General features: G+C 41.4%; 1 pseudogene; it reads right to left on the reverse strand.

The window, feature by feature from the left end:
- Positions 1 to 13,672: 13,672 nt before the first annotated feature.
- Positions 13,673 to 20,172, reverse strand: LOC128046476 (GTPase IMAP family member 4-like; annotated as a pseudogene).
- Between the last annotated feature and the right edge of the window lie 6,114 nt (positions 20,173 to 26,286).

Consider the following 26,286-nt stretch of genomic DNA (forward strand, 5'->3'; position numbering starts at 1 on the left):
ATTAAGTTTTAGTTAAAAGTAAGCATGGAGAAAATTTAAGCTTCAAAATGGCGTGATACTGATGCAGAATGAATGGAGATGACAAAACAGGTACTAAAATTGGAACAGGAGAGAGAAAAAGCCTGGAAGATGTTTTACAACATTCAGGATGAATGGTAATTGCAGTGGGCTGCAGTGCAGTGAAACCAAGAAAGAAGAAACAAACAAAAAAGGTGTTAGAGATCTTTTCAGTAAATACATACAGGGTTTGATAAAAGGGTTCCTCTTAGCCATCAAAAACAGACTTGACAAAACTAGTAATGGAAGCCAGAATTGAATGGCCAACAAAAAACACTCCGGACAGCTTTGAACAGACTCAGGAGTTGCAACTTGGGCCAGCTATAAAACAACTTGGATTATGGGGTGAAAAAAAACATTTTCAATTGGAGAGATGATGAAAAATATTTTTATGTTGGTTATGGAAAGTTTTCTTGCAAATGTCTAAAGAAAAAACTAAAAATTCTAATGTATACAAAACATGAAAGACCTTCTACCAAATAATTGCCCAGAGAAGAACTTTACAATAATATCAAAGATCAATGGACTTAAAGTTTTAAAAATTGCAAGTCTTTTTCTTTAGAGCCACATGAGAAGTGTGACTTTAGACATGATTGACATAACACTTTGAGTATGTCTTTATTTTTTAAAGCCTTTCTCCTCCTTATGTTAACAATGGATGGAAATGTGTGATTTTCCATTGACATGAAAATATTTTCAATGCACAGTGATCTTGCCTGATGGGTTTAGTATTTTCTGCATAACTAATACAGGAACTCCTATACGACTCTCCTCCATCCTGTTTTAAAAGTCAGAAAAAAGCAGCAAACTTGGAGGGAAATAGCTTATCCCCAGAGTAGTAATGTTTGAAGGTTTTCAAAGTATGTTGGTTTTGTCCTCCTTCCAACTCCATTTTATTCTTACAGCTCACAAAATGTAAGGGTCTTATTGTTGTTATCAGTTGTTCTTCTTAGGTTTTATTTTTCTTCTTTCCACAGATGAATGTCCTATCTCTCCTTAGTTTGCTTCTCTATGCAGTATTTGACTTGCTCAGTTCTTGCCTGATTGTGTCAATGAGCACTTGTTTTAGCTTTGACTAGTCGCCCAGCATTTCGCATGATGTACCCTGAGTATAAGTTAAATAAGCAGCCTTGACGTACTCCTTTCCCAATTTGGAACCAGTCTGTTGTTCCATGTCCAGTTCTAACTGTTGCTTCAAGATTGCTGGGAGAAATATCAATAATCTCAGATATGCAGATGACAACACCCTTAAGGTAGAAAGCAAACGAGAACTAAAGAGTCTTTTGATGAACGTGAAAGAGAAGAGTGAAAAAGTTGGCTTGAAACTCAACGTTCAGAAAACTAAGATCACGGCATCTGATCCCATCACTTCAAGGCAAATAGATGGGGAAACAAACTATTTTTTGGGGCTCCAAAATTACTGCATATGGTGACTGCAGCCATGAAATTAAAAGTTGCTTGCTCCTTGGAAAAAAAGTTATGACCAACCTAGATAGCATATTCAAAAGCAGAGACATTACTTTGCCAACAAACGTCCATCTAATCAAAGCTATGGTTTTTCCAATAGTCATGTATGGATGTGAGAATTGGACCATAAAGAAAGCTGAGAGTCAAAGAACTGATGCTTTTGAACTGTGGTGTTGGAGAAGCCTCTTGAGAGTCCCTTGGACTGCAAGGAGATCCAACCAGTCCGTCCTAAAGGAAATCAGTCCTGAATATTCATTGGAAGGGCTGATCCTGAAGCTGAAGCTCCAACATTTTGGCCACCTGATATGAAGAGCTGACTCATTGGAAAAGAGCCTGATGCTAGGGAAGATTTAAGGCAGGAGGAGAAAGGGATGACAGAGGATGAGATGGTTGGATGGCATCACTGACTCAATGGACATGAGTTTGAGCAAACTCTGGATGTTGGTGATGGACAGGGATGCCTGCTGTGCTGCAGTCCATGGGGTTGCAAAGAGCTGGACATGACTGAGTGACTGAACAGGACTGAACTGGGCTCTCTTCCATTTCCAGGAGAAGGGGTCTCCTAACTGTGGTTTCTGGTCCCTGTTTTATCTCCACTTCATCTTTACTAGGGAGTCCTAGCATATTGGTAACAATATGGTGTTTTGCTTTATTAGATTCAATTCTTTGTATGTATACTTTTCCTTCAGAATCCTGGAGAGGAGAAGGGTCTTTGGCACCCTGGATCCAGCTAGTAATACTTGGAGCAGAGAAAATGCCTTGAAAAGTTTTGAAGCCACTATCTATTTCTTTGTCAAAAACAGGATATTTGCTCCAGTGTAATCACTCTCAAATCACTGTTGAGGACCAGCCACATTGGCAACGCCAGGGAACTATTGGGAGTGCAAATTTTCAGGTCTGCTCACTCAGTAACTTTGTAGGTTAACAAGCCTTCCAGGTGACTCTGATACAAGCTAACGCTTCACAAAATATGGGAAAATCTAAATATCAGATTCCAATATTTTAAAAAAATATTAATAGATTTTTTTCAAAATATGACAGCCTTGCCAACGAATGGATTATCCACATCCTATCACTTCTCCAATTTCAGAAAAAGGTTTAGTCACTAAATAATAACATTTTACACAGTAGAAATCCAGCTAATTAAAGTTGAGAACAGTCTCTCCTCTTATAGGGAAAAGTAGGCAGAAAGGCAGAGGAATAAAGCAATCACATATGGTCCTAAACTTTTCTCTCCATGTTCGGGAAATAGGAGGTATGTGCTCTCTGGAAAAAACTTTCAAACATGGGTGTCACCTTATGTGATCCTTGTTTCAGGGATGGAAATACTTTCCTTTTCTATCTGCTTTGGTTCCTCCCCAGTACTTTATAGTATTTGTTCTTTGTAGTTTATTCCAAAATTTATCTGGAGGATATTTAGTATGTTACAAGACTCTGTTCTTTTTTGGAACCAGACTCGGGCACTGAGGTTCTATTTTCTTGACCTTTCCTTGGTTCATGTGTAGAATGAGCAAGAGTTTAGGACTGTAGGAAAGTCTGGTTGGGAATCGTCAAGAGAATTTACCATACCGTTGAGAATGAGGTCTCTCTAGAGTGAGAAGTGTATGGCAAATTCACCCCAGCTCATATGGCAGGTGCTGCTAGTCATCGGCTCACTGGCATTTGTCCCCTCCTCATTACTAACAAAATTACAATTTTGCTTATCACAACAACGGACCCATGTGAAATACTGAATTGTACTGTGTTTCTTGTAGCTGGTGTAAGCATATGACCAAGAGGTGGTAGAAGAAGCCCTGTGGGTTGGCTTTGCTTTTGCAATAGAAGTGCCATCCTGTTTTCCTTCTTGTGTCTGTTCTTTCTGCCTGCAGTTCTGACATGAGGCTGAAGCTGAAGCGGCTATCTTGCCACTCTGGGGACAAAAGATACCATAATGGGTGGAAGAAAAAAATCAAGTTCTTTGGATAGTTACATCAGCTCTGGAGTACCAGCCATAAACTCCTTGCATCAAAATTGAAACCTTTGTTAAGCTACTTTGGTGAAGTTGTATTTCTTGCAACCACATGAAATATCACCCTCTAGCTGATATTCAGGGCTGAATGAGAGCCACTGCCTGACCAGCCACAGAGAATGTATACCATCTGGAGCTGTGGGCAAGCCAGTTGAGGAGCCCGTGAAAGGACACTGCCTGGATCAGAAATCAACTAACCTGGTGCCTTTACACCAGCTTGTGGACTTTCTTTTTGGGGATAGCCGGCCTTCAGAGGCTTGACAGACATGAGACATCACCCAGCAAGTAGGGGAGACAGAGGCTGAGGCTGTAGACCCCATACACACGTGCATGTGTGCGTGCTCAGTTGTGTCCGATCTTTGTGACTCTGTGGACTGTAGCCCTCCATCCGTGGGATGTTCCAGGCAAGAATACTGGAGTGAGTTTCCATTTCCTTCTCCAAGGGATTTTCCCAACCCAGGGATCAAATCTGTGTCTCCTGCATTGACAGCCAGATTCTTTCCCACTGGTACCACCTGGGAAGCCTGGAGAGCTCCATCTTTCTCCACAAACCAGTGTCCAGTAAAGGCATCCTAAGTCCACGGGAGGAAATAAATACAATGGTTGCAGAAAGTGTCTGAGTCACCTACATGGAGACTGAACACTATCTAAAGGAGCTCTTTCTTTTTTTTTTTTTCCTTCCCTAAGTCTTTACTGAATTTGTTACAGTATTGCTTTTCTTTTATTTTTTGGTTTTTTGGCTGCAAGGTATGTGGGATCTTTAGCTCCCTGGCTAAGGATCAAACCAGTACCACCTGCATTGGAAGGCAAAGTCTTATCAACTGGACCACCAGGGAAGTCCCTAATGGGGCTCTTTAACACATCAGATTGGACTGGCTTTTACATGAGAGCAGACATTTAATTCTGTGTTTTCTCTGGAAATATAGGATAAGACCTAGGAAAGATTATGAAATTTTAGACAATGTAAACATATACCTTTAATTTTTCCACAGAGGCCATTTCCAGTGGATTTGGGTTCCACAGGGAGTGACTGACTTATAGTCTCAGAGGACTCATTTCCATACACTTGTTCAAAACTGTAGGTCTGTAAAGGTAACTATTACCTCAAGAGGAATTAAATATAAACAACATTTTCTCATCTCATTATCTTTTCTCACAAATCCTACATCAACAATACAAAGCTTAAGAAAAGTTCAGTTCAGTTCAGTTGCTCAGTCGTGTCCAACTCTTTGTGATCCCATGGAATGCAGCACTCCAGCCTTCCCTGTCCATCACCAACTCCTGAAGCTCGCTCAAACTCATCTTCATCGAGTTGGAGATGACATCCAACCATCTCATCCTCTGTCATCCCCTTCTCCTCCTGCCTTCAATCTTTCCACCATCAGGGTCTTTTCAAATGGGTCAATTCTTTGCATCAGGTGGCCAAAGTATTGGAGTGTCAGCTTCAGCATCAGTCCTTCCAATGAATATTGAGGACTGATTTCCTTTAGTACAGACTGGTTGGATCTCCTTGTAATCCAAGTGACTATCAAGAGTCTTCTCTGACACCACAGTACAAAAGCATCAGTTCTTCAGTACTCAGCTTTCTTTATAGTCCAAATCTCATATTCACACACAACTACTGGAAAAACCATAGCTTTGACTAGATGGATGTTTGTTGGTAAAGTAATGTCTCTGCTTTTCAATATGCTGTCTAGGTTGGCCATAACTTTTCTTCCTAGGAGCAAGTATCTCTTAATTTCATGGCTGCAGTCACCATCTTCAGTGGTTTTGAAGCCCCCCAAAATAATGTCTGTCATTGTTTCCCAACCTATTTGCAATGAAGTGATGGGACTGGTTGCCATGATCTTAGTTTTTAGAAGGTTGGGTTTTAAGCCAACTTTTTCACTCTCCTCTTTCACTTTTCATCAAGAGGCTCTTTAGTTCTTCTTCATTTTCTGATCATAATGTGATAAAACCAGAAACTACTTCTGGGAAAATGTGCTTCCATCTGGAAACTGAAACGGCGCATTGTATTAAACAACTCTGGTTGAAAACAAAAATACAAACTGAGTCTTTAGAATGTTTTAAAGATCATAATAATGAAAACACTAAATATCAGAAGCAGTAGGCTTCATTGAAAGAAGTGATCAGAGTAAAATACATTGCACCAAAAACTTTTTCAATAAAAGGAAAAGAAAGAAAGGGCTTCCCTGCTGGCTCAGCTGGTAAAGAATCTCCCTGCAATGTTGAGAGACCTGGGTTCAATCCCTGGGTTTGGAAGATGCCCTGTAGAAGGGGAAGGCTATCCACTTCAGCATTCTGGCCTGGGGAATGCCATGGACTATACAGTCCCTGGGGTTGCAAAGGGTTGGATATGAGTGAGCTACTTTCACTTTCGCTTTCAAAAGAAAGAAAATAAATTCTCACTTAAAAAAAAAAAAAACTGGAAAAAGTGAAGTTAGGTAAATTAAAAGCAAGTACAAGTACAAAAGACCAAACTTTATGTATTAACAAATAGGTGCCAACACCACCATTAAGACTGTGATACTTCATGACCAAGAGGGATAGAAAACAAAGAGGTTGGTTGAATATTGGGAAATCTGCTAATGTCATTCACTCAATTATTTTCATGGATGATTTTTTAAGTCTTTAATAAAATTCAATAGCCATTCATGATAAAATCACCAAGAAAATGGTGATTGGGGGATATTTGCTTAATATGATTACACACTACACACACACTCAAATACTTGTAATACCCTGCTGTAGTTCAGCTGCTATCTTACTTGCCTAATTGGGAAACACTCAGGGTGGGTGTGATCCCTGGGTCGGGAAGATCCTTTGGAGTAGGAAATGACAACCTACCCAAGTGTGCTTGCCTGAAAAATTCCATGGACAGAGGAGCCTGGTGGGCTGCAGTCCATAGGGTTTCAAGAGTCTGACTCAACTGAGCAGACACGCATGCATACACAAATGAAGACATTTCCAGGAAGAAAGCAAGCGTTCCCATCCATTACTATTCAACGCTATAATGGAGGTTTTAGCAAACAAAGAGCAATCAATTAGGGGCATAAGAATACATGGAGGCACACATGGCCCTTTGGGGCTCCTGGGCTCAAGACCTTTGTGTCCCCTCTTTCTCTGATCATAGGAACAGCCTTCACTCAGCCTGCATGACCTTCCCTGAGTTCCAGTGGGCAGATTCAAGCGGTTGTTAATTAGGTTGTTAATTGGGAAACCAGAGAAATAGTCAAGAGGAGCCTTTGGGTAAGGTCTTGCTCTTGCTTCCCCATCAAAGGATACACACAATAAGCCTTTGCACTTGTTTACAGATACTGAAACCCCTCCTGGCGGCAAAAGTTAACAATTAACCATGGTATGAGGCCCACAGCGTGTAGACGCTAGACCAGTTGGACCTGAAGGTCGATGATGCTGACTCCTGCTTACTTCACCACCAGCCCATCAGAATATTGTCCAAGAGCTGATCACTCCCTCTTTGCAATAAAACTTCTCACTGTCTTCCCCAAGTGGGGCTAGAGGGCTTTGAGGGCATGAGACCACTGTGTCCATTTTCTCTGGCAAAGCAATGAAACTCTCCTTTTCTACCCAAAACTCTGTCTCCAAGATTTGACTCAGCATTGGTGTACAGAGAAGCTGAGCCTTCTGTGGTGACCCAAGGACAACAGAGCAGATAAAACCAAGGCGGGTCTTGGAATGCAGGAACAGGGAAACCAGACCCTTATAATCCTTCCCGCCCCCGTGTTATAACTATTAATGGATTTGAGGTCCTCCTGAGCAGGGAGAAGGCAAATAGCACCCCACTCCAGTACTCTTGCCTGGAAAATCCCATGGATGGAGGAGCCTGGTAGGCTGCAGTCCATGGGGTCACTAAGTCTGACATGACTGAGCGACTTCACTTTCACCTTTTGCTTTCATGCACTGGAGAAGGAAATGGCAAGTCACTCCAGTGTTCTTGCCTGGAGAATCCCAGGGACGGAGGAGCCTGGTGGGCTGCCGTCTATGGGGTCGCACAGAGTCAGACATGACTGAAGTGACTTAGCAATAACTTAGCAATTCCCTCCACCCAGTATACCTGACTCATCCGGTCAGCAAATGACCCACAAGACCTCTATCCTGCTCCTTGCACTCTGGGTATAAAAGCAGACTAAGGACTCCTGTTTAACATCAGTTCTTCCTTGAGCTGGCCCGCTGTTCTAACAGCATCTCCCACTCTAATAAACTTTATTTCCCTCTCATTCTGTCTCATGTCTGGAAATTATTTTCCACCCTGCGCCCAGACCACGGCACCTTCTGCATCATAAGCGAAGGAGAAGTGAGAAGCTGGGATACATCAGTAAGATGGAACACTACTCAGCAATAAAGGAGAACAAGCTCTTGGCACATACAACTTGAATGATTCCCCAAATCATTATGCTAAGTGAATGACATCAGTCTCAAAAGGGACTTTGTTTTCCTTATTTCTAGATTCACAAGTAAGGTATAAAGCCTACCAGCCACTGCAAACAACCAATCAATGTCAATAAATAGATAAACAGGCACAAACTTCCAAAACTCTTCAGATAAGAAAAAAAGCTTCATTCTTCTTTTTGTATAAAGCACAGTTCATAGTATTAATCTGTCTGCCTTCTACCCTGGGAGGCAATGGGCAAACTGCTGTCAGGATGTCACAGGGACTCCTCTTCTCTGTGATGCTCAAGAGCACAACCAGTTTTCTTAGAAGAAATTTAATAATTGCAATTTGAGGATTTGGGAGGCAGTTCTTCCTAGGTTAATAGATCAGCTTTGCAAAATTTCCTAATTGTCTTATCTCGGGCAAGTTATTTAACCTTTCTATGTTTTGATATTCCCCTCTATATTAGAAGGTAAACGATCATAAATAATTTCTGGAAAGTTGGGAGAATTAGAAAAGGCACTTAAAGTACTCAGGACAGTGTCAGGCACACAGCAAGCAGCTGGAAGTTGTTAGCTGTGATGATCACCAGTTCATTTTACAGAGGAGAGAGCAGAAATCCAGATGTGGTTAAGGACTTGCCAGAGATTACAGTAAGAGTGGCAGAACCAACCGTGCTTGTGCAAGTCATGACTGCTTTAAGCCTCTGTCACTTGAACTGCAAAATGAGGGGGTTGGAAAACATCTTCTCTAGAGAGCTTCCAGTTCTACAGTTCTCATTCTACTAACTGGCAGCCTAGGACTTAAAGAATTAATTTACCTGCCTGAATGGTCTAGTGTTTTCCCCTGCACTCTTCAATTTAAGCTTGAATTTGGCAATAAGGAGTTTGATCTCAGCCACAGTCAGCTCCTGGTCTTGTTTTTGCTGACTGTATAAAGCTTCTCCATCTTTGCTGCAAATAATATAATCAGTCTGATTTCAGTATTGACCATCTGGTGATGTCCATGTGTAGAGTCTTCTCTTGTGTTGTTGGAAGAGGGTGTTTGCTATGACCAGTGTGTGCTCTTGGAACAACTCTTTTATCCTTTGACCTGCTTCATTTTGTACTCCAAGGCCAAATTTGCCTGTTACTCCATGTATCTTTTGACTTCCTACATTTGCATTCCTGACCCCTATAATGAAAATGACATCTTTTTTGGGTGTTAATTCTAGAAGGTCTTGTAGTTCTTCATAGAACCATTCAACTTCACCTTCTTCACTGTTACTGGTCAGAGCATAGACTTGGATTACTGTGATATTGAACGGTTTGCTAAGGAAACAGAGATCATTCTGTCATTTTTGAGATGGCATCTAAGTACTGCATTTCAGACTCCTTTTTTGACTAAGATGGCTACTCCATTTCTTCTAAGGAATTCTTGTCCACAGTAGTAGATATAATGGTCACATGAGTTAAATTCACCCATTCCAGGCCATTTTAATTCACTGATTCCTAAAATGTCGACGTTCACTGTTGTGATCTCCTGTTTGAACACTTCTAATTTGCCTTGATTCATGGATCTAACATTCTATATTCCTATACAATATTGCACTTTACAGCATCGGACTTTACTTCCATCACTAGTCACATCCACAATTGGATGTTTTTGTTTTGGAGGTGATGGGATTTTGGTTGAGCTATTTCAACTCCTAAAAGATAATGCTTTGAAAGTGCTTCACTCAATATGTCTGCAAATTTTGAAAACTCAGCAGTGGCCACAGGACGAGAAAGGTCAATTTTCATCCCAATCCCAAAGAAAGGCAATGTCAAAGAATGTTCAAAGTACTGCACAATTGCACTCATCTCACACACTAGTAAAGTAATGCTCAAAATCCTCCAAGTGAGGCTACAATGGTATGTGAACTGTGAATCCCAGATGTTCGAGCTGGTTTTAGAAAAGGCAGAGGAAGCAGAAATCAGATTGCCAGCATCCATCAGATCATCAAAAAAGCAAGAGCGTTCCAGAAAAACATCTATTTCTACCCTATTGACTACACCAAAGCCTTTGACTATGTGGATCACAACAAACTGTGGAAAGTACTTCAAGAATTGGGAATACCAGACCACCTGACCTGCCTCTTGAGAAATCTGTATGCAGGTCAGGAAGGAACACTTAGAACTGGACACAGAACAACAGACTGGTTCTAAATAGGAAAGGGAGTACGTCAATGCTGTATACTGTCACCCTGCTTATTTAACTTATATGCAGAATAAATCATGAAAAATTCTGGGCTGGATGAAGCACAAGCTGGAGTCTAGATTGCAGGGAGAAATATCAATAACCTCAGATATCCAGATGACACCACCCTTATAGCCCAAAATGAAGAACTAAAGAGCCTCATGATGAAAGTGAAAGAGGAGAGTGAAAAAGTTGGCCTAAAACATAACACTCAGAAAACTAAGATCATGGTATCCAGTCCCATCACTTCATGGCAAATAGATGGGGAAACAATGGAAACTGTGACAGACTTCATTTTGGGGCTCCAAAATCACTGCAGATGATGAAATTAAGAGATGCTTGCTCCTTGGAAGAAAAGCTATGACCAACCTGGACAGCATATTAGAAAGCAGAGACATTACTTTGCTGCAAAGGTTCATCTAGTGAAAGCTTTGATTTTTCAAATAGTCATGTATGGATGTGAGAGTTGGACTGTAAACAAAGCTGAGCACTGAACAATTGATGTTTTTGAACTGCGGTGTTGGAGAAGACTTTTGAGAGTCTCTTGGACTGCAAGGAGATCCAACCAGTCCGTCCTAAAGGAAATACCGTCCTGAATATTTATTGGAAGCCCTGACACTGGAGCTGAAACTCCAATACTCTGGCTACCTGATGTGAAGAACTAACTCATTGGAAAAGACCCTGTTATAGGGAAAGATTCAGGCAGGAGAAGAAGATGACAGAGGATGAGATGGTTGGATGGCATCACCAACTGGATGGACATGAGTTTGAGTGAACTTCAGAGGTTGGTGATGCACGGGGAAGCCTGACATGCTGCAGTCCATGGGATCGCAAAGAGTTGGATACAACTGAGCAACTGAACTGAACTGACCAGGCTGAATGCTTTCTTTATAGTCTGGAAATGAGTTACTACACAGCATCAGTAAATTGGTTAAAAAAAAAAAAAAAAAGACAAAAAAAAAAAAAAAAAAAAGAAAAAGCCAGACACCAGAGAGGGAGACTCTTATGCAGCATTAATAATATACATATATTATATATCTATATATATTTATTGATATATGTGTGTTTGTGTATATTGGAGAGGGCATGGCCACCCACGTCAGTATTCTTGCCAGGAGAATCTTCATGGACAGAGGAGCCTGGTGGGCTATAGTCCATAGGGTCCCAAAGAGTTAGACATGACTGAGCGACTAAGCATATATGTGTATGTGTGTGTGTGTGTGTGTGTGTATAGTTGTTCAGTCACTCAGTCATGTCCGACCCTTTGCCATCCCATGGACTGCAGCACGCCATGCTTCCCTGTCCTTCACCTTCTCCTAGAGCTTGCTCAAACTCACGTCCATTGAGTGAGTGATGCCATCCAAACATCTCATCCTTTTTTGTTCCCTTCTCCTCCTGCCTTCAATATTTCCCAGCATCAGGCTCTTTCTAATGAGTCAGTTCTTCACAACAGGTAGCCAAAGTATTGGACCTTCAGCTTCAGCATCAGTCCTTCCAAAGTATATTCAAGCTGTTTTCCTTTAGGTTTGACTGATGTGATCTCTGTGTAGCCCAAGGGTCTCTCAAGAGTCTTCTCCAACACCACTGTTAAAAAGCATCAATTCTTTGGTGATTAGTCTTCTTTATAGTCCAACTCTCACATCCATACATGACCACTGGAAAACTCATAGCTTTCTCTATACAGACTTTTGCTGGCAAAGTCATATCTTTGCTGTTTAATACACTGTCTAGATTTGTCATACCTTTCCTTCCATGGAGCAAGCATCTTCTAATTTCATGGCTGCAGTCATCATCCACAGTAATTTTGGAGCCCAAGAAAAGAAAATCTGTCACTGTTTCTACTTTTTCCCTTTCTACTTGCGATAAAATGATGGAACCAGATGCCACGAACTTTGTATTTTGAATGTTGAGTTTTAACCCAGGTTTTTCACTCTCCTCTTTTACCCTCATCAAGAGGCTCTTTAGTTCCTGTTCAATTTCTGGCAAAAGGGTGGCATCATCTGCGTATCTGAGGTGATTGATATTTTCCTGACCATCTTGATTCCAGCTTGTGCTTCATCCAGCCCAGCATTTCTCATGATGTTCTCTGCATATAAGTTAAGTAAACAGGGTGACAATATACAGCCTTGTCGTACTTGTCTCCCAATTTTGAACCAGTCTGTTGTTCCATGCAGTGTTCTAACTTCTGCTTCTTGTCCCACAAACAGATTTCTCAGGAGACAGGTGACGATGTCTGGTATTCCCATCTCTTGAAGATCACAGTTTGTTGTGATCCAAACAGTCAAAGGCTTTACCATAGTCAATGAAGCAGAATTAGATGTTTTTCTTGAATTCTCTTGCTTTCTCTATCATCCATCGGATGTTGCCAATTCGATATCTGGTTCCTCTGCTTTTTGTAAACCCAGCATGGAAAGTTGAAAATATTATTTTATATATATTATATATGAGTATATATATATATTATATAATTATGTGTAACCTCAGTTACACATAATTTCTACCAGTACATAATGGATGAATCCAAGGAGAATGTAGACTTTGACTGACAGAGGGGTTGAGAATATTGCTCAAACCTTCTGACAGAAAAAGGGGTGGGGAGATGTCTGGAGGGTGGACCAAGCCTACACCAAAATCATCTTGAACTTTCATAAAAAACTGAAATTCATCCCTGTGTTCTTAGAAAGAGTAGTGGTGGTTTCCAAGAAAAAAATAAAACATTCCAATTTGCACAAATATGAGAGAACAGAAAAATTTTGTTAAAATAACAATAAGCAGACAATTCATCTGCATGGGGCAGCTGTTAGTTTCACAGGAAAAGGAGAGAGAGAACTGGTTATTCAGCAAACTGGTTGTTGTTGGTCACAGATTTCCTACAGATACATCCGAATACAGCAAGCATTATTCTCCTATCTCTTGAATATCTTTTGGGACTTTTGGCATTTCAGGTAGTTGAGTTCTGAAAGATCTGTTTGCCAGGGAACTCTGTTCATAATGGTCAGTTGATAAGAAACAATTTGAGGCCTTCAGTAAAATTATAAGTGAACAAATTTCCATTCATCTAGAAAGATTTCTATCAGTATCTCCTTCTGTAAGTTTAACTAATGGAAAGAATTGATCTTTCAAATAAACTCTAAGGGTAAGATGATCAGTGCCATCTAGAAAAAATAAGCAAGAAAAAGCTATAGGGGAAGATCACCCGCCAATCTAGAAAGAATCTAGAGGAGAAATCTTTTCTAGGGATAAATAGAGAAAGCTTGGGGTCATCTTCTTTGGTCTCCTGCATTCCCTGTCTTAGTGTCTCTGAGAAAGAATTCACAAATTAGGGAAAATCAATACTTTCTGCTTTGGAGTTTCGCAAGTTGAGAATTTATCCCTTCCCTATTAAATCAATCAAACATATACCAATTATCAACAGTGAACTTTACTCTCCTTAGCCCTGAGAGTCTCAGAGGAAAAGGAAAATGCTCCGAATTACATGAGGCAGGACCACCCAAAAATATGCAGGAAATATAGACAGATCTTCAGGAGGTTTAATCCTTAAACAGAGAGGAAAAAAACCGTAACATATTAAAGATGATTTCAAGTATCTTACTCTGACTCAAAACATCATCTCTTGCTGTTCGCTGCCTTGAAACCCAGTGAGCCTCCCTTTCTGCCAATTGCCTTTCCATTTCCACCTTCCACTCTTGCTGTTCTAGTTCATCCTTCGGCTTTCTAATTTCCTCTTCGAACTTCTGTATTATCTGAGCTTTCTCTCTCTCCAGTTCTACTCTGAAATTTTCTTGTAACACTTGGGTTTCTTTCTGAATCTCCTCCTCGATCTTCTGATACAGGCTATTCGTGTAGTATCTCCCCTTGCACTTGTTCACCACATCCTGGACCAGGGACAGCAGCTGCTCCCTCTGGTCCTCCTGCTCAGCTCCTGTGGCCTTGTTGTTGAAAACACAGTAGCGACCTCTGAACTTGCGAATCAGCTCTTGGATGGCTCTAGGAGCTTGCTTTAAGTAATCACGGAAATCCATGCCATCTAAGTCATCTTTCCGGGTGAATAAGAGAATCATGTGTTCCCTAGCTCTCTCTCCAAACATCGCCACGATCTTCTCTGTGGCTTTCTGGCCTTCGGGTGTGTAACGGCCCAGTGGGATGACCAGGAGCAGAGCGTGAGGCCCCGGGGAGGTCAGCACCATGCAGCAGGTAATCTCCTTGAGAGTCTCAGCATCTGAGACCTCCGTGTCAAAGAGGCCAGGTGTGTCCACGACGACAACTTCTCTCCCCTTCCAGGTGCTTCTTCCTTTCTTACAGTGCTTGGTGATGGATACAGCCGAAAAGCTAGACAGAAACACTTTCTCTCCGAGGATGCTGTTTCCTGCTGCGCTTTTTCCTGCCCCAGTCTTACCCACTAAGACAAGTCTCAGCTGGGACTCTTCAGGGTTTGCAAGCCCTGGAACATCAGGAAACAGAAGACCCAGTGTTAGAATGAACTTCAACTCTCTCCCCTGCAAGGCTCCTGCCCCTGAATAAATATTCAACCCTGAATATTCATTGGAAGGATTGATGCTGAAGCTGAAGCTCCAATACTTTGGCCACCTGATGCAAAGAGCAGACTCACTGGAAAAGATTCTGATGCTGGGAAAGGTTGAAGGCAAAAGGAGAAAGGGGTAGCAGAGGATAAAATGGCTAGACAGCATCACCAAATCAATGGACATGAATTTGAGCAAACTCCAGGAGAGAGTGGAGGACAGAGGAACCTGGCAAGCTGCACTCCATGGGCATGACTTAGCAACTGAACAACAATAACAACAGATATTTTTCAGGATCCCTTTCAGCTTCTTACTCTGACCTTGTAGAAGCAAACAACTCATAGAGGAGGAAACAATGTGGTTAAGAAGAGGACTCTGAGTTGCTACCAGTAGCTTTTCTTCATAAGATAGCAGATAACACAAAGTTGACTATACATATTCAACTTCCTAGGAAAGTTGAAAGTTAATATCAGAGCAGTAGAGCACAGCAATTGAAACCTGAATTTAAACATCAAATCATCTACCAGCTCTTTCTGTGCTGGTAGTCCACAAGTCTCTGCATATCTCTGCAATGTGTCTATAAAGTCAAAGTCCTCTGGATTTGTCAGGCATAGACCCAGGACCAGAGGGAAGGCAATTGACAATCACAAGTGAAAGCCTGTTTTTCCAAGAAGGCAGACCTTGCCAGCTGGCACTTGAACTTAAGAGTCTGATTCCTGCATGAGGAATCCTATGTTATATCTACCCCTTTCTGCTTTGAGGCAGTGCCTACATTATCCCATGTACAACAGCATAGACACTGTTACCAACTCCAGGTTATTTTCAGAGCCATCACCATTCACCCAGGTCCTCAGACTAGAAAGCTAGGAGTCACCCTTGACTCCCCTCTTTCCCCCACTTTCCAGACCCAGCCTATCAGCATGTTCTCTTGGCTCCAAATCTGTTCGCCTGTCTCTGTTTTGAAGACCATCATTCCAGTCCAGATTCCATCACCACCCCTGCCTCAGTAGTCTTCTAACAGGTGTCTCCACTTCTGCTTTGTCCCTTTCAGTCTATTCTGTGATGTGGGCTAACCTTGAAAAAATTTCAGTCGAAGAGGAGAGGGAACTTGCAGAAATCCATCCTGTGATGTCCACAAAATCTGTAGATAACCCCCGTCTCCTGCACACTTTCCAGTCAAGTTTTTAATGATCCCTGAATCCATAAGGCAGAGTTTCCTTCATTAGAGAACCAAAATCCTGGGATGAAAGAAGTAAATTTCCTGACACTGAGAATACTAGATATGTGATGGTCAAGATTATCTAAGAGCTTCCCAGATTTCTGGGAGCCACCACAGGAGATCCCACCCATGACAGGGTCATGTGGAAGAGAACTGTTAAGCAAGGCTTCAGAACTCAACGGGCTCCCTAGGCTTTCTCGAGCATCTACCCCCCAAACCAGAATCTGTCTGTTTTACTATTTCATGACTTTCACCAACTCCTCTGACATTAACACGGGGCTATTCCTGACCACCTTTCTCTGGAAAAAATTAACTTAGGGCTACAGCTAATAAGTCTCCTGGACACGAGAAAAATATTTCCAATCAAAACCCCCCTGTTAGCATTTTAGCTTGCTTGACAGGTATATCCAGACTCTTACAGCTACACATGTGATTATTTATATCCTCCCAACTGTGAGAGGCACAGAAAGCCTAAAACATAGAGCCTTTCAAAGAGTTAAAAGTTATTAGAGTAGTGCTAATGTAGGATTTCATTATTGGGCCAATGCTTGTTGCTAAGTTCCCATATCTTTTATCCACTGTGCACCTGGGAGTGCATTAGTTAACATAGTTGGAAAGTAAGAAAAACAAGTGTAGCCTTGAAATTAACCATATCAGACTTTTGAGCTAATTGGTTCTTTCTTGTAACTCACTGCACCTTTGCTTCGTGAGAATGTAACTCTGTTTAGTACTTTTTGAGGCTGACGTAGATTAGAAATATATATTAAAAAAAAAAACATTTCAAGGAAAAATAAGTTTTCTGGTTGAGAAGCCTTAATCAAAAGAGGGTCATAAAATGTTCACAGGCCTCCAAGGCCAGAAGATAATGTACACAATATTGTTTATGGGAAAGGTTTGCAGAAAAATCCTGTTTTCAATAAAGACAAAACAGATGTAATGTTTGGGCTGACTCTGTATGACTTTGCATCTTTCATTTCCCTCTATGTACAAGTAAAGGTATAAAAGACCCTTTTGAAAATAAAAACAATGGGCCTCTCTTGAAGAAGCTTGGTCACCCCATGTTTTTCTTTTTTCTCTTTTTTTCTCTCCTACTTTCTTTTTCAGGCTGATCCCTTGGAGCATAGCGGCTCCCTGCGTTCACTTATCTGCCCGGGTTTCTAAGACCTGAACGGGAAGACCCTCTGTGTCTTCACTCCCTTGGGAGACCAGGAAGGCGCCTGTGGCCTCCGTGCACAGGGCAAACTTCTTGTCTCGAAGTTTTATTGGCTTTCTATGTAAACCAAGGAATATCAGTCTCTGTCTCTCCTCTATTTTCTTATCTACAATATTCTTTCTTTATCTCTCTCTAAATCAATCGCCGACGCCGTTTTTCCTTCAGGTTCCCCTGGATCCTGCGGGGGCTGGACCCCGGCACCAGATGATGCTAGTGGTAAAGAACCCACCTACCAATACAGGAGACATGGGAGATGCTGGTTTGGTCCCAGGGTTGGGAAGATCCCCTGGAGGAGGGCATGGTTACCCACTCCAGTATTCTTGCCTGGAGAATCCCATCAACAGAGGAGGCTAGTGGGCTATGGTCCATAGTGTTGCAACGAGTCAGCCATGACTGAAATGACAGTGTGCATGCATGCAAGATTATGTAAAAAAATGGGGGTGGGAGCTCATACTACTCTTTAGTTAGCATCACAAGATCCCAAGGCATTGGTTGGCCTTAGAGAGAGGGTGGAGGAAAATCGTGGCCCAGCAGTAAAAAGGCACCAAGGCCAGTGCCAACACTGCAACCATTGGCCAATGCTGATAACAAATGGAGGGCAACCTCTGAAGATGGCAGCCATAGACATGAAGGAGTCCATCTCTGCACTCATGCCTCTTGGGAAGGTGGATTCTCAGCTCCTCTCATCAAGATGCTGGGTCTGTTTCTCCAACCCTTCAGTCTGACTGGGCCATGTGACTTGCTTTGGATCATAGGGTCATGAAAACTTGGTTAAGCAGAGAATCCAATAGAGAGAAAGAGAATCCTTCTCTTTCTGATTTTTGGAACCCTACACCTGCCCTGGACTAGCCTACTTGATGAGGGACACAAGGCCCTGTTACCCTGTCTGCCTGGTGGACCCAGAGCTTGCTGACCACCAGGCATGTCTGTGAGGCTACCCAAGATTATTGTGTTGCATCCTGAACCACCAGCCGAGCACCCACACATGAGTCAATCTGTCCGAGATTAGCCACGTTGGTCCAGACCCAAGCACAGCCCAAGTGAATGACCCTCAAAATTAAGAGCCACCTAAATGATTGCTGTTTTACGTTCCTAAATTGTGGGGTGATTTGATGATAGAATCATATTGCTAATGATATGAATGATAGAATCTATTGTAGGATAAAGGGGTAGAGGGAGGGTTGTATGAGAAACGGAGTGATCAGTCTGTTGAGTGTGTTGCTTAGAGTGAGGCCCCTGGGAGCAGGGAAATTAGGGGCCTGAATGAGGCATTGATCACCCCCACGTTTCTCCTTCCCAATCCTCTCAGGCTGAAGAGAGGGGCAGAGAAACCACCTGGGAGGCCATAGCCCCTGATCCATGTGCCCACACGGTAGGAAGTAGCAAAGAAGAAACCTCATCAAGCCCGGGAGCAGTCAGGGTATTAGAACTCTTCTCCTGCTCGCTGTTAAGCTACATCACAAGGAGGATGCAGAGAGAGTGGAGAGAATGAGAGAGCAGAGCAAATGAAGGGAAATTGAGAAATGTGGTTGAAAATGTTTTGCTCTTGTACATGTTGGCTGGATGACAGGGCAGGAGAGTCCCAGCCCTCTCTCAAAGCCTGGCTGCCCTCCCCAAGCAGCCTCTCACCATGGCTGGTCCTGAGTTCGCTGAGGTACTGGGTGGCCATTGTGGTTTGGGTTCCTGGAAACAGAGAGATAGAACTATGTTATGTCAGGGACATGCAGAACAAACCAGGAACATCAGCCTCCTGTAGACAACACTTTCCCTTTCTTCAGAAACTTGCTACTCGATCTCTCCTCTATTTCTCAATACTTATTCCTGCTCTCAGTCTCATTTTCAGACTGCCATTTTTCTTTACATAAATGTAAGTGCTTCAGGTGCTTCCTTGGCACTGGTTCTGGGTGCCCTTTTCTCCTCTATTCAGTGAATTTGCTCTGAGTGCCACTTATGTGTAGTCTGCAGCCTGGACCCTTCCCAGAATTCCAACCGTTTCTATCCCATTCCAATTCTCCATTTGGCAATTTTGTGGGCATCTCAAACCGATTTGGACAAAATGAAACCCTGACCTCCATCTCCAGCCTTGTTCGCATTTCAGTAAATGACATCATGAAACAGCTCATGCAGAATCTTGGGGTCATCTCTAAAACACTTCTTTCCTCACTTACTCACAGTTCATCACCAAATCCTATAGATTTTTGTTTCCCAAATGAAAAATTATCCTTTTCTCCCCATCTCCATGTGAATCCAATGCTATCATTTGATTGCAATGTATTAGGCTCCCAGATGATACTGTATCTTCAATCCCTCCTCTACTCAATAGTCAGATGCCTTTATAAAATTTATAATCAAAGGATAATTGCTTTACAGCATTGTGTTGGTTTCTACCAAACATCAACACGAATCAGTCATAGCTTTACCCATATTCACTCCCACTTGAACATCCCTCCCATCTCCCTCTGCATCCCATCCCTCTAGGTTGTTACTGAGCCCTGGTTTGAGGTCCCTGAGTCACACAGCAAATTCCCATTGGCTACCTATTTTACATATGGTAATGTATATTTCCATGTTATTCTCTCTGTACATAGTCAGATGCCTTTTTGATATTTGTTTTTTTCTCATTTAGATTTTCTAATGAATTGCTTTTGTTTTTTATTTTTAAAATAGTTGAAAGCCCTAGGAATGGTCCTGAAAGCCTTGCACAATCAATTTCTCTTTTTCTCTCTCAAAAAGTTTTCATCATAGTGGCCTCCTCAGTGTTCCCTGAATCCTCTAAAGTTCCCCCAGCTCCTAGACCTTTGAGGAGCACTTCCCCCTCCCTGGAGCACTCCCACCCCCACCCAATGGCCAGCTGGTTCCTGCTCAGCCCTGAGGCCTCAGTGTTTTGTTATTTCTCCAGAGGGGTCTCTCTACCCACATCATCAACCAACAAGAGAGGTTTGGTGTGGAGTTTGTTCTAACCACACCCAAGAGTTTCTATAGAATACATACCAAGACAGGAAGTTGTTTGATTTTTTTTTTTACTGTCTCCTTGTAGACTGCTAGCTTTAGTGATGGTGAACCTTCTGTGTCTTGCATATGCCCTTATGCCCTAGGAAAAAAGCACAGTATTCAACAAAGCATGGATCACAAAAAATATTTGTTCAATAAATGAATTGATTAAGAAAACCCCACTGTTTCTCGCCTTCTCTGTGATTAAGCTTTATGTCTCACTTGCATCTGACTTGAAAAAAAACTTATCTTTTCCTTATTAACAACACATTGCTCTTGAAACATGGCATTACATTTCAGATGTTTTCTTTCATCATTACCTACTAAGGTTGGGCAATGGAGAAAGCCATTTGAAGAATTGTTAGCAGAGCAGATTTTAACTAGAACAGGCTGAAAATGCTATTTGGTAAAGACAGAGTCATCTGATAGGAATGCATCAACTACAAATGTGAAACAATTTCTTTTGAAAGTCGATTAGGAATAAGAGTAGGAAACAGCTTCTTATACACTGGGAGGTGAAATCACAGAATTTTAAAGAATAAGCTTTGTTCACAAAGTTGATGTTGGTTGTGGGAGTTAGGAGAAGGAGTAAGATACCAGAAATAGTAGCACACAGGTTTGGGTTATTTCTGAAAGTCTACAGTCCAGTCTGTGGACTCTGTCTTCAGCATTCTTAAATGCTGTTCTGTTTATCCAAATTCAGATATAAAACCAGAGGACTGACCTTCTCTACACACTGACACTGGATGGCTGAATTCTCCTCCTACTGTAAGGAACAAGCATCAGTTGGTCCCCTGCTTCTCCTGAATGGTAGACAGTAACATGGGTTGGCGTCTCCCTCCTCCTGTCTTCTAACAACTTCCTATCAAGACCGGCTCGACAAGTAGGGTTTCCGAAAGTGCAATATGCGGAAGAATGAGAAACGAGATGCAAGAATTCAGAGAAAAAATAGGATCAAGGGACCGATACGGCTCCAAGGTGAAGGTGCCGAAACTGAATCCAAGCCAGCTTTAATATACTTTCAGCCGGGAATGAAAGAATATGCAGGGAGTTAAACTGTAACTAATGTGGCCTTCAGGGCCAAAGAACAAAATGATCGTTAACCGTGGAGTAGTTAGGAAACCGCAATCAATAACAAATCAGTAACTAAGACTAATATTCTTATCTATAGATTTTCCAACAGACAGGTAAAACATGTGACTCTGAGACACCAGTTGGGAAACAGTCTGGGGTCTGTTTTCTGACCCAGGGATCATATCTTGTTTTCAAGATTATGAACTGTTCCCTCTGGACTTGTTCCAAGAGTCTCATACCTTATAGCATCCAGTTTATCAATAATTACCAATTTCTTTTGCAGCCCTGGCTGGGGCCTGCTTTGTTTTTACTCTTTCTGTCTCGTACATCATCTTGCCCTTTTTGATTTTGCACATGACGAGAAATGGCGAGAAATGCTAGTTGCTGTTGTTGGCTTTGCTGTCTCTTGATTGTTCTTCTCCAGACTAGACGGAAACACAAACACATAATTAATAGCACTCCCATAACCGGAACAATTCAGTATCCAAATGTCTTGATCTGTTTTAAGGGATTAAGAGAAGGACGATTATCAGCAACAGTGTCAAGAAAATCTGATCCAGAAATTACATCAAGGTGTTTATTGAAAGCTTTTAGTATATCTTGTTGTAGATCTTGAATATCTACAGAAATATTGCTGCTAAGTCACGTGAGTTGTGTCCGACTCTGTGTGATCCCATAGATGGAAGCCCACCAGGCTCCTCTGTCCCTGGGATTCTCCAGGCAAGAACACTGGAGTGGGTTGCCATTTCCTTCTCCAGTGCATGAAAGTGAAAAGTGAAAGTGAAGTCACTCAGTCGTGTCTGACTCTTAGCGACCCCATGGCAGCCTACCAGGCTCCTCCATCCATGGGATTTTCCAGGCAAGAGTACTGGAGTGGGGTGCCATTGCCTTCTCCACAGAAATATTACCTTGGTTCAATAGGCCTTGTTTAACTTTATCCCAGTTGAACTGTGCCTTATCATATTTGAAAGCCGTTACACAAAAGGAAAGATAGACCCAATCACATCTTGGTCTCACCTGATTTTGTAAACTGACTAATTGATCTCCTAATAAAATAACAGATTGTTGAAGGTCAGCCACTTCGGAGGCCAACTTTCCATCAATTTTTTGTTGAGTGGTCCAATGGACATAGGCATCTTTATGCCATTCTTGTACAAAATGAACTGTTTGTGTAGATTTATGAAGAGCCACTCTGGCTATGGCTGCCGTAGTGGTAATAGCGATCATGCCTAAGATGGCAGCAATGAGCAATCCCAAAACACGTTTAACACGTTTAAGATTTTTCAGTATTTCTTCAATAACATATAATGTAGGGCTTTCCTGCCAAGGTTGTTGTAAATCAACTGGAACCCATTCAACTGGAATCATTCTTGTTTTAAGAATGTAATTACTTTGCCAACTTTCACCAAAAAGAATGGTATTATTTACACATGTATAAAATGAACAGTTAATACATGTTACTAATCCCAAATTGGGATCATATTTTGATGGTCCGATCATGAAAACAAAAGGAATTCTTATATAAGTCTGAATAGTGTGGGTAGAATTTTTTGTAAAATGAAAGGTAGCTTTAGGGGAGTGGATTGCCATTTCCTTCTCCAGGGGATCTTCCCAACCCAGGGATTGAACCCCCGTCTCCCACTTTGTAGACAGATACTTTACCATCTGAGCCACCAGGGAAGTCCATTACTAATCCCAAATTGGGATCATAATTTGCTGGTTCGATCATGAAAATAAAAGGAATTCTTACACAAGTCTGAATAGTGTGGGTAGAGTTTTTTGTAAAATTAAAAGTAGCTTTTGGGTCATTTAAAATATATTCAGTATATTGTCCATTCCAAGCCATTAGTTCTTTCAATGCCATGGGCATTTTCCGTGTGTCACCATGAATAAGATAATAATCTAAACGAGGCACAGGGGGAGCTAATCCTACCCCATGCCATACAAGGGGTTGACTACCATAAGTACTAATCTCCTTATCAGTCTATACCCATGAGAAAGCCACTTTAGAGTCTATTAACTTTAGGCGTTCCTCAGGGTCCAGAATCGATAATGGAGGCTTCTGCAACATTTAATAATAAGTGGCCTTCTGATCCTTTACATAATTTCCATCTTAACCAATTTTCAATACCATGGCTAATTTCAGCAACACAATCAGGAAGGTTGGGTGGATTCATCATGCTGGAAGTTTCCTCTTTTTCTAAAAAGGTAAGGGCAGTTAACAGAAAGAGGGAAGTCTTATTGGCACTTGATTCCTTGACAACTGACAGCCATTTTTGATATCCTGCTTTAAGACATATACTTCCAAGACCAATACAAATAGGAGTGGCATCAGAGCCAATAGTATAATTTGTCAACTGACTCCCTTTGTCACCCTTTCCAGTCTATTTTAATGTGTCCTAATTTTCCACATTGGTGACATCTCATATCTGTCTTTTTATTAGCTTTAGACAATACTTAAGCCAGAAGTTGCATTTTATATGGTTCTGGCCCAATATCCTGGCAAATTTTAAGATATTCTTCTAGAGGGGCACCTTGTGCTTTGATAGGCTTTGAGGTGCTTTGAATCACCTTTTAACATTTTGACTTAGCATTGTCATAAGCAAGAACTTGCATCAGCAAATCTCTCAACCCAGGTTGTGAGACTGTCTTATTTAAATTTTGACATTGCTTGGCAATGAAATCTACACAAGGTTCCCCATTTGATTGTTTAATTTGGGTAAATGAAATCGAGGCTTGTCCGGGTGGATTTATTCTCTCTCAGGCTTTTAAACATATCATTCTCACTTGAGTGAGTAATTGATGATCAAATTGTAACTGAGCTTGAATGCCTAAATGTGCCCCCACTACCCATTAGTTGATCAAGTGTTTTATCAGCTGGCGGGTTGGCTGTCTCATTTCTGCGAGCTTGTTGATTTGCCTCATCTTGCCACCAGGACCTAAATTTTAAAACTTCTGAGGTGGATAGGCAAGTTCTGGCTATCATTTCCCAATCATAAGGAATTAACTCTTCTGCTTGTGAAAGTACCTGAATTAGTCCCATGGTATAAGGAGGATTGGGTCCATATTGGGTACATGCCTGTTTCATCTCCTTTATGGTTTTTGAATGTATGGCATTATAATCATAGTGCATTCCTCCTTGTGAGAATTGAGGATCTGGTAGGATTTGAGTTACAGCCACAGGAAGAAACAGGGTCTTCATCCCCCTGCAATTGTCCCATAGAACTCCCTTTTGTGAAGGTGTCATTTTATTAGGCACAGTTATCTGTGGTTTAAAAGCAAATCCATCATCCCAAGGTGTTTCAGGATTGAAAGGAGGGGGCTCCACCAATGGTGCAGTTGGTTGAATGAGAAAGGTCTGTTCCTGACTTCTATCATTTTTGTGGCTCTTTTTTTCTTTTTTATTGCTTGTTTCTCTTCCGCATCACCTATGTTGTCACATAAATTCATTTCCTTCGCTTGTTCTTGTATTTGTTCTCCAGAATCCCTGAATCCGAGGTTTCAGATTGCAGCAGTCCTAAAGCTCTGCTAATAAGATTCCCTACTGACCATACAGACAAAGGAATCATTTCACTGCATTGGGAGGCAAGGTACAGACAGCGCATATCTTCTTGCCATTCCTCATGTTTCAAAGTCCTTTTATCTGGATCTAGCCAGTAGTAATATATTTCAATGGCAGAAAACAATTCTTTAAAAGAGGTGTGAGATATCCCAACCCCCAAACCTTTTAACTAAGTTTTTAACACTTGCATATAGTCACTGTGCTTAGGAGTTTGCCCCATTGTTACCCATTCAGAGAAAAGCGAGGATCAGGGGACCAAGACTGCTGCAAAGTGAAGGTGCCGAAACTGAAATCAAGCCAGCTTTATTAGACTTTCGGCCGTGAATGAAGGAATATGTGGGGAGTTAAAATGTAACTCATGTGGCCTTCAGGGCCAAAGAACAAAATGATCATTAACCGTGGAGTAATTAGGAAACCGTAATCAGTAACAAATCAGTAACTAAGACCAATATTCTTATCTATAGATTTTCCACCAGACACGAAAAACATGTGACTCTGAGACGCCAGTTGAGAAACAGTCTTGGGTCGGTTTTCCAACCCCAGGATCATATCTTGTTTTCAAGATTATGAACCGTTCCCTCTGGACTTGTTCCAAGAGTCTCATGCCTTATAGTATCCAGTTTATCAATAATTATCAATTTCTCTTGCGGCCCTTGCCAAGGCCTGCTTTTCTTTTATTCATCCTGTCTCCTACATCGTGCCCTTTTTGATTTTGCACGTGACGAGAAATGGTGAGAAATGCTAGTTGCTGTTGTTGGCTTCGTTGTCTCTTGACCGTTCTTCTCCAGACTAGATGGAAACACAAATGCAAAATTAATAGCACTCCCATAACCAGAGCAATTCGGTATCCAAATGTCTTGATCTGTTTTAAGGGATTAAGAGAAGAAAGATTATTAGCAACAGTATCAGGAAAATCTGATCCAGAAATTACATCAAGGTGTTTATTGAAAGCTTTTAGTATATCTTGTTGTAGATCTTGAAAATCTACAGAAATATTACCTTGGTTCAATAGGGGTCATTTAACTTTATCCCAATTGACTTGTGTCTTTTATTTTTGAAAGCTGTTATGCAAGAGGAAGTATAGTTCCAATCACATCTTAGTCTCACCTGTTTTTGTAAACTGACTAATTGATCTCCTAATAAAATAACAGATTGTTGAAGGTCGGACGCTTGGGAGGCCAAATTTCCATCAATTTTTTGTTTAGTGGTCCAATGGACATAGGCATCTTTATGCCATTCTTGTACAAAATGAACTGTTTGTGTAGATTTATGAAGAGCCACTCTGGCTATGGCTGCCGTAGTGGTAATAGCGATCATACCTAAGATGGCAGCAATGAGCAATCCCAAAACACGTTTAACACGTTTAAGATTTTTCAGTATTTCTTCAATAACATATAATGTAGGGCTTTCCTGCCAAGGTTGTTGTAAATCAACTGGAACCCATTCAACTGGAATCATTCTTGTTTTAAGAATGTAAATACTCTGCCAACTTTCACCAAAAGGAATGGTACTATTTATACATGTATAAAATGAACAGTTAATACATGTTACTAATCCCGAATTGG

Source organism: Budorcas taxicolor, chromosome 4 (genome assembly GCF_023091745.1).
Source record: "Budorcas taxicolor isolate Tak-1 chromosome 4, Takin1.1, whole genome shotgun sequence".
Taxonomy (NCBI): Eukaryota; Metazoa; Chordata; class Mammalia; order Artiodactyla; family Bovidae; genus Budorcas; species Budorcas taxicolor.